The sequence below is a fragment of the Cololabis saira genome, chromosome 8 (genome assembly GCF_033807715.1).
Source record: "Cololabis saira isolate AMF1-May2022 chromosome 8, fColSai1.1, whole genome shotgun sequence".
Lineage (NCBI taxonomy): Eukaryota > Metazoa > Chordata > Actinopteri > Beloniformes > Belonidae > Cololabis > Cololabis saira.
In genome coordinates, this window is record NC_084594.1 from 21756528 (window position 1) to 21766763 (window position 10236).

The following is a 10236-nucleotide window of genomic DNA, read 5'->3' on the forward strand; positions in this document are numbered from 1 at the left end:
CTCCTGTAACTTTACTTTCAGAATCAATTGTTACGAGAGGAAGGTTTTAAACACTAATGATTGCAATGGGAAATACAACAAAGAATGCCATCTAATTGTTCATAATTATTATGGGTAATTAGTTTTTATATAAATTGTAAATGCTCCTTATTGCTTTTATAGATTATAACAGTTTTACAAACTGACACTGACACAATGAGTGTCCTTTTTCTTTAACTATTTTCTTCATTAAATGTAACACATAACCACATACATATATCAAGATCCTCATAAAGCAGCATTTTTTTAACCTTTGGTCAACATTGTTCTGACACATGTATCAGTTACTGAAGTTCAAAGATGATATTGGTCTTTACAATAAGCTGCTTAAAGCGCTTGGCACTCCAGAGGATTGAGTTTAGCTGTGGAGACGCTCTCATGTGTCACTGGTATTCCGTTAGAAGCCTTTCCTGTGACAAAGGAGCAGAAATGAGCCTAGCAGTTCTGTTCTAATCTAAGAACATGTGAAAAAGATGATACCTTATGATAGCAGAAACACTCAATGAGATCTGTTTTATGAAATCCCAAGCTTAATTAGATTTGCTCTGCAGGGATAGAAGACAATAGGAAGAAGAACAGTATTGGGGTTTATAGCACCTAATTTCTCTCTTGGGAAAGTATATCTGGTGACACAAATGTCAAACAATGACTGGTGGAATTTGGTGTTTCTGTTTTCTCAATAAAACAGTCCCTCACTAAACTGTTCCCGAATCTTAAGGATACCTTCATTAGAAATAAAAAGAATCTTAAAATCTCAATATTTCTCTGAGCTGCTAAGTCGAATTTGGTTTAAGGCCATGAACATTTCAAAAACGTTCACTACACCACTTTGAATGACAGTGAAGCTTATTAATGTATCTAATAATCTCATTATAACCAGATGTGAATGACTTGGGAACGGGTCTATGACTGAGTTAATGTGAGATTTTAACTCTCTATAATTAATGTTTTTAAGCCCTGTTTATGTTATACATAGAGAAGTTAGTCCTCCACTGGGAACCCCAGATGTGACATTCTGTGTGGAAAGGCCCTTGGTGCCAAAGAAAATAAAAGCTTTCAATATGGTCATCAGGGATTCAAACGTTCAAATGTAACCCAAATGTCTTTGATTTGCACTGTAATATATATTTATTTTATTTTATAATCATAAAAAATGTTCATGTGCTGATAAACTAAGCTTGGCTTTCACCAGAAGACAGCTGGGATGAGCTCCAGTAGACCCTCGTGACCCTGAGAGGGAATATGCAGCTATTGATGATTAATGGATGGGTAAAAACATCTAATCATAGTATATTGTGTTGTATTATTTTTAAAACTGTTCTGTATAAAACATCATGTAAAGTGTAACAGAGTACATAATGGTTTTGAAAGTATATATTTTTTGAAGTAGCAGTTTTTATTTTAAAAGTACTGACATGGTTTGATCAAGCATATAAGCATGTGTTTTTTTCTGGGACTAGAAAGTGATTGCAGCTTGTGTTTTTTGTTGTGATGACTTGCGAATAATATATATATATATATATATATATATATATATATATATATATATATATATATATATATATATATATATATATATATATATATATATATAATATATATAAAATATATATAAAAAAAAATATATATATATATATATATATATATATTTGGTAGTCATATTCAAGAGTTATTAAGCTAAATGCTATTATTCCTGCATATTTACTGTAACAAAAATAGCAAACGATTAAAAAGAAAACTGATCTTTGATTGGTCATCTCCAGTGGCCTGATCTCTTCTGTTGATGTTCAAAAGTTGAGAAATATTTAAAATCATGTAAACAGGATATTATTATCTTTAATAATGACAAAATGCTGGGGCAGCTGGCCCATAGTGGGTGAAAGTGCAGTGCCCTAAGCTACACGGAAAAAAAGAGAGAAAAAATGAGTTTATTTTGCCAGTCTCAGTCCAATAGTATTATTGTCCAATCAGCAACCTGATTCATGCTGCCTACGCCACAATGATATTGAGGCAGCCTGAATGTCACTTTCCAACCAAAAGCCCCGAGCTCTGTAGACGCACATGATGAGAGTTTATTTTTCAAAATTTGGACCCTTCCATTCATTTCTATGGGCTCCGGGAGGCCCCGACGTGATTTTGTCATACATACCGATGCGTGCTTGGATGATACGTGCTGCGCTTGCTCGCGTCAAGAGACCAATGTCATCATGGCTGCCAACTCAAGCAACAGCATTGTTTATCCGAGGGAATTACCGTTCGTTCGTAGAAATAATGCTGATAAATTGGCTATATAAGAATTGGGACCCCCCCAAGACCAAATTTAAATATCAAACAGGCGTCAACCAAGGTGGGAAACACATACAGTCACGTATTTAATCGGAACTGGTACCAGCGGATAACGTGGCTAGCAGGATGTAAAGTGGCTAATGTTCTCTTCTGCTACACCAGTGTGCTAATTCACCCCAATGCCAGCACGGAAACCGGAAAAGGTAAAGGAACATGAAGCATCAAAGATGCATATTGTATTTGTTGTGTGTCCCAAGAACAAGAACCAAGCAAGGTGAGCCAGCGTTCAGTTATTCTGCTCCTCACCGGTGGAACAAACTTCCTGTAGACCTGAGGTCTGCTCCAACTGTCAGCTCCTTTAAATCAGGGCTAAAACATTACTGTTTACTGAACCATACTCCTAAATGAAATACTTACCTGCTGTACTCTACTGCCCTTATTTTTAACAACTTGGGCTTTTTATTATTTTACCTCTTTTCTTAGCATTTTATGTCATTTATTTGGTATTTAAGCATACTCTTAAATCAAATACTTTCTGAAAACCACGAATGAGATGTGTACCTGCGGTACTCTTACTCGAATTTTCTTTCTTTCTTTCTTTCTTTCTTTCTTTCTTTCTTTCTTTCTTTCTTTCTTTCTTTCTTTCTTTCTTTCTTTCTTTCTTTCTTTCTTTCTTTCTTTCTTTCTTTCTTTCTTTCTTTCTTCTGACAAAAGGAGGGCCTTTTTGCCCCCCTAAACGTGCCCCAAAAGTCACCAAATTTTGCACGCAAGCCAGGCCTGGCGAATAATTTGATATTTAATGGTTTGCATTAATGGGCGTGGCAAAATGGTTCAACAGCGCCCCCTTTGTGCCTCAAGCACGTACATGCACGAAAATCGGTACACACCTGTATTATGTCGTAACTTAAAGAAAAGTGTCTTGGCGCCATGGCCGAAACCTAACAGGAAGTCGGCCATTTTGAATTAATCGTGTCATTTTGGCGAAATTTATGCCATTTCTTCAGCCGCTTCTTCGCCCGAACTGTAACGTGCACCCAGGTGTGTTATTCATCAAAATGTGCATCTCCATCTGCAACAACGCGCATTACTTTTCTCAGTCAAAAGCGTTACCGTGGCGACGATGCCAAAAAGCGTGCCCCCACTTCATCTGGTTGGTCCATATTTGATAGTTCCTACTTTCTGCCATAACTTTTGAATGGTGTGATATAAAGAGTCATGGGTGGTGTCATCTGACTCGGTATTGAGTACTTGACCTTCATTGGCATGAATTAGCCCCGCCCCTTCTTCTGATTGGTTGATATGTGAAAGTTCCTAAGAAGAGTCGTGGCTGGTGTCTTCCGCTAAATGTCCAGGCCTGAAGAATCTACATGCAAGTCATACAAGCACTTCCACTGCAGCACGCCTGAACGTGCACAAGGGAGGGCCTGTTTATCGCTGCTTGCAGCTTTAATTTTATTTGTTATTTACTGTCTAATTATGTCTTGCCATTTTTAATGATGATGTAAAGCACTTTGAATTACCTTGTGTTGAATTGTGCTATATAAATAAACTTGCTATATAAATAAACTTGCCTTGCCTTGCCTTGCCTTGCCTTGCATATGGATAGCTATCTGAAACTGTCAGTCTTTGGGAGAGTAAACATTGCAACAGTAGGGTGAGTGCTACAGAATAGCTTCCTGCAGCTGTTACATCAAATCAGGCCTCATGTTGACATAACGTACCAGCAGCTGCAGAAGAGGGACATTAGCAAATATGTTCATCAAATATGCCCTGCAGAACTTCCCCAGCAGTGTTCAGGCCGTCAGGTAAGATAATACAGTATAATAATTATTATAATAATTATGCACATGTTCGTTACTAAATGTCTGCATGTTGTGATAGGAACTCAAAAGTAATGAAACAGTTTAGGCATCTGTTATAGTATGCATTTCCAAAAAGCTATGCAACTATGCACAGCTCCACTACTTCCTGAACTTAATGCTGCTCCTTTGTTCCCTGTCTTACATTATTGGACAAACTGATTAGTCCAGGGGTGTCTGACCATTGTGACTACTCAGACACAACTGGAGTAATCAGTTTGTTCATTAATGTGAGACAGGAAACAAAACAGTAGCAAGAAGCACCAGGTGCCACAACATCTAGGAGAGCTTAAGTGAAACAGAGAAGCAGCATCTGTCAAAAGAGGTATCTGCAGTATCTTTATATTGGCGGATACCCCACGTTTAATGCGTGGATCTAGCGTGTCGCCTGTCCTTTTTACATTGACCTATACGGGGTGGCGTGTCAAGTTGGCCCTGTGAATAACTCACCTCTGAGGGTACACCTAACTGTGAGGTGGTGGGTCGCTGGAGGGGTTTGTTGATCATGTAACCTGAGTACAACCCATCAGGGACGTTTTTTTTTTAAAATGTTTTTAGTATTATTTTTGTATAAAATAAGGAAAGAGCTGATGAGAGTGACAACAGCAGCAAGATATCACAGGTAGGGCCTATATTTACAAGATGAGTAACTGGGGAGACGAGGAGATCCGCGAGCTGCTCAGCCTTGGAGCCGAGGACCACATAAACCAACGTATGTCTGGATTGGAACCACAAAGGATGGTTCATTGTTTGAAAAATTGCCACAAAAATGACAAACCAGGGCTTTGCAAGATGCAACACTAAAAAAAAACACTCATCCCGATGCTGAAAATTACACCTGTCCGTATTTCATCGTGCTGAAACAGGGTTAGATTCAATGGATGGTAGTTACATTTTAACTCACCCATTACTTATCCATTCTACTGGAAATTTGAGACAGTAGATTCAGAAGTAGTCATGGCCACATTCTTGCCAGCACTGGTAGAGTTTTTTTCTTTTTTTGTGTGTGTTATTGTGTGTTACTGACTATACATTTTTATAATTTTAACAGATCTGTGACACAATCCTGGGCCATCTCAGAAACAGGTTCTCCTTCACCATTGTGTCTGTCTCTCCTTTTTTCTGTTCTTCATTCTTTCTTTCTTATCTCTATTTTCCTGCTCTGCCCAGATGGCCTCCGGCAGGAGGTTCCCCCTTATGAGCCAGGTCCTGCTCAAGGTTTTTCTCCCACTAGGGGAATTTTTACCTGCCATTGTTTTTGTAATAATTGCTCGGGGGTCATGTTATGGGTCTCTGGAAAGCGCCTTGAGACAACTTCTGTTGTAATAGACGCTATATAAATAAAATTGAATTGAATTGAATTGAAAATTCAGCCAAACAGTGGCAAGGAAAAACTCCCCTTTAGGAGGGAAGAAACCTTGAGCAGGACCTGGCTTATAAGGGGCGACCCTCCTGCCGGAGGCCAGCTGGGCGGATCAGGAAGAGAAAAAAGCCAGCGAGAATGAAGAACAGAGAAAGGAGAGATTCAGACACAATGGCTAACTGGTGCACTACAGGGATGACTATATAAAATGATGTAGACAGCAGACATTGAGGTCTTCAGAGGGCGGACTGCAGGTCAGGATATCAGTAGGTATCCAACAGACATCTATACAGACAGGTGGAAGCAGCAGTGGGATGAACAGAGGGTGGGACTGCAGGTCAGGATGCAGCTCCTGAAGCTCTGGCCTGTGTGGCAAATTAAAGTTGCATAAAATGTTATCAATTGGTAATATGTTTTAATGACAATAGTAAAATCTACTGTTCATATTATAGATATTTTGGGTGCACTTGCATGCATTTTTAATTTTGTTCTTCTTATAGACAACAAATAGCCGGTAGCATCACTAAAACTGGATATTTACTTGCACTATTCTGAAGAGTTTAGTTTTATATTATATGTTATGGAAGAGTTTGATTTGTTTTACCTTGTTAAGTAAATGGCTATTCATCCATCCATCCATCCATTATCTATACCCGCTTTATCCCTTGGGGTCACGGGGGTCTGCTGGAGCCTATCCCAGCTCATTACAGGTGAGAGGCAGGGGTTACACTCTGGACAGGTCACCAGTCCATCGCAGGGCCACATATAACACACAAACCATGCTCACAACCACACTCACACTCACGCCTACGGGCAATTTAGAATCACCAATTAACCTAATATGCATGTTTTTGGACTGTGGGAGGAAGCCGGAGTACCTGGAGAGAACCCACGCAAGCACGGGGAGAACATGCAAACTCCACACAGAAAGGCCCCTGCCGGGCCTGGGAGTCGAACAGGGGACCTTCTTGCTGTGAGGCAACAGTGCTAACCACCGCTATTCAGAAATGCAAAAATATGTACATTTTAAAGTCGGTGCTATGTTCAAGGACTTTGTGACTTAATTACAGAAACAGATACATGTTTAAAGAAGAGTTTAAAGAAACAAAACTAATTTTGAATATATTGGTTATTGCTCTTATTTTTGGACAGTAAATAAATTAACTTTGGCATTAATAAACCCCTCTGTTTCTTTTCTATTTGCCAGGAGAGTTTGAGTTCCTAATTAATGGTAAGTGAGTTTGTAACATGTGCTCTGCCATTTTTAATTTTTGTAATTATACCTGTCATATTTATACATACATATATTGACAATTAATGTGAAGTATTCTAAAAATATTCAAAGTATTCAGAATACCATACTCTGGTTAGACAAAGTAACGGGATATGTTACAAACTACATTTTAAGGGGAGTATTCAGTAACTAAATACAATTTCAAAGTATTTTACCCAACACTGTATATGAATAAATATAAACGGATGTTGGGAGTACAATAGGGTGTCAGAAATAATTGGAAGTGACCATCAAATTCAAAAGTATAACGTAATGAAACTCAGTCACTTGGGTTTGGGCAGAGACTGAAAATAAGTAATTTGCCGTTCAGAATGGCAAGGTACTGCGACATCACAGACCCTGATCAGAGCAGAACTTTCCAGCCTCCCCATTTTTTTGATTCACTCAACTTGTTACTCTGATGTGTTGCTCGAAGTTCAAACCATGATTTAAAAAAAACACCCCCACCCATGGGTGGGGTCGAGCTGACTTGCTGACTCCACCGCATAAAACTGGCTGCTATGAACAGAGCTGTAAAGCCCACAGACAAAAAAACAATGGATGAAGGATTAAGTCTTGTAACTCATTGGTTTCTGAAGGGCGGTTTTGAAGCCTCTTTTTCTTTGTACGGGGTGTGGCCATGTCGCTTGGGAAGCTGATGGGAACATGCCAACTGTGTGTCAATAAAAGTTAGCAGGGGCTAGTTGTACTAGTTAGTATACAACCTCTTTTTAAATACCAACATACTTACATACAGTCAATTTAATTTAAGATATTACTATTTAGGGATGGGCGGTATGGACTAAAAAATGTATCACGATAATTTCTGGCATTTATCCCGATAACTTGGCTGGTTATTACGTTATTGGCCTGGTATTAACTCAATTATTATATTATCGGCAAAAAGTTATTACGTTATTGACTCAAAAGTTTTATTACATTATTGACACATTATTACACTATTGGCTTTATTACATTTGAAATGGCCAAAATTATTACATTATTGGCAGTTATTACGTTATTGGCCGTTATTACGTTTTTGGTTGTAACATTCCTTCCTTCCTTCCTTCCTCCTTTCTCCCTTCCTTCCTCCTTTCCTTGTTTTCTCCCTTCCTTCCTTCCTTCCTTCCTTCCTTCCTTCCTTCCTTCCTTCCTTCCTTCCTTCCTTCCTTCCTTCCTTCCTTCCTTCCTTCCTTCCTTCCTTCCTTCCTTCCTTCCTTCCTTCCTTCCTTCCTTCCTTCCTTCCTTCCTTCCTTCCTTCCTTCCTTCCTTCCTTCCTTCCTTCCTTCCAGTACGTTGTGCGTGGATTTAAAGCAGAACCATAAATCAGCTTTACACAAAAACATCATCAATGGGAATTTATCGTTTTTACCGCGAGATGACAAATTCTTACCGTGGGGAATATTTTTGACAGTTTATCGTGAATGGTAAAATATCGCCCATTCCTATTACTATTTCAATATTGTGTTTGCCGTTCATAACCGTAACCAGTTAGTGGAGTGGTTCGTCTCCACTTCATCCTGCTAAAACTCAAGAATTACAAAAAAAAAAGTTCTTTGTCAAGCAAACCTTCCATCTATCATGGTGCCACCAAAGGAAACATTATGAGAGCAGTGCAGCACCTATTGTAGCGCCTCTCAAAACACAGCTGCTGGCTTTGCAGGCTCACAGGCTGTGCTTTTTCAAGTTTATTTGTATGTGGGGCACTAAGCTACATTGTCCGATGAGGAATCTGGGGTGAACAGGTGATTAGATTTGTGTCTCGAGATACTTGCGTTGTCTTGAGGGCAAGGGGGTATTTTTAAACTCTTTCTTTAAATGGCCTTTGTGTGCTGTATGTATCCTGACAGACAGACTGAACACAAGGGCAGGCTTGAGTTCCCCGAAGTCAAGTCTTTGTCCCCCATACCTGACAAAGAAGGGATCATGTTATACGATGTGTACTTGTTTGCATTCTTTCCTTGTTGAAAGACGACACTGAACTGGCAAAGAGGGACAGAGGACAGGAGGAGCTGCATACTTAAGACTTCACACCTGACAAATTAGGCACATATATTCAATAAAAATGTGATACTTGATCTCTTGTGCTCTTGGCTGCGCTTATTTGGAAGAAATACAAATATAGCTGTCTCCTCAGCAATGCCCTCAGAGCTCAGCCATTTGTTTGAGCCTCAAGTCTTATTGTGGAACAACCTTCTGTCTAAAATGTTCACACCCTCTGTTGTCTCGGTCTAGAGGTCAGGAAGGGTGGCTACCCACACACAATGAGAATGGTCTACTCACTCTTTCATTTATTTAATAGTTTTCAAATGTTATAATTTGTTGCTATGTCGATCAATTGCCAGTGGGACATGTATCCATGTCCCACAGAAGAAACAGGGGTCTAAACTTGTGACACATATAATCAATCACATCCAGAATGTATCAGTCCTCCAGCTTTCCAATCTGTTTTAGAGAATTGGTTTCAGATCATCCATTAAGAATAACCATCACACCACATAATAGCCGTTTCTGCTAAATATGATAAAAATGGGAGTTATATCCAAGTACTTGAGATTACAGTAAAAAAGAAAAAAATATTTGAAATTGCCTAAAACAAGCAAACACTGATTTGGAGAATACATCTGCAAACTACAATAATATGACACATGCATTCCCCATAAACAGACCCATGCATGATTCCACGTCTTAGGAAAATGTTTTGAAAAAAATATTCTTTTATATAGGATCTGGGAGAACTGAATTAAGCCGGCTTCTGTTTTTATATTTTCACACGGCTTCATATAAAACAAGGATGAATCAATAACTCCTTCTATTTTACACATAAGACCATTTACATCTTGATGCCCGTTGCTGCATATTTGATACATACATTTCAGAGACCTCTGCACCACCCCTAGAATCAAAACAATAATTCAATTTAATTTACTACCTGATATATTTATGGAGGCACAAAAAATATATGAATTAGAAAACTGTTAAGGACACAATTGGGAGTATTTTTCGATTTCAATACATGAAACTGTTTCATACTATATATCAGGCACCAAGAGGTTAACCAACAGATGAACAAAGACATTTCTGCATAAGTATGCACAGAATGTTACTGTCTTGGATCTCCAGTGGGTCTATTTTCATCAGAGGAACTTGAGACAGCGCAACATATCTCCTCCAAGTGGGTGTGAACACTGTCGGGTCGGAAACATTATCGCCACAAGACACAGATTTGCAGCTTTCGTAACCTTGAAGATGTTTATGTGATAAAAGGTAACACCTAACCATTAGATTACTTTAAACAGTGAAAGTGTACCCACTAAATTTAGCCTGAAAGCAGACACTTATGATTTGAGCTAAGTGTTACTCGGTTAACACGTGATTAGATAATCGTGTTTTTAATTCGTTGCAAGTCATACTAA

At 38.8% G+C, this 10236-nt stretch overlaps 1 protein-coding gene across 1 annotated transcript in view; it reads right to left on the reverse strand.

Annotated features, from left to right (window-relative positions):
* Positions 1-10236, reverse strand: part of LOC133448565 (myosin heavy chain, fast skeletal muscle-like) — a 73458-nt gene that overhangs the window by 12863 nt on the left and 50359 nt on the right. The gene's annotated exons all lie outside the window — the stretch shown is intronic.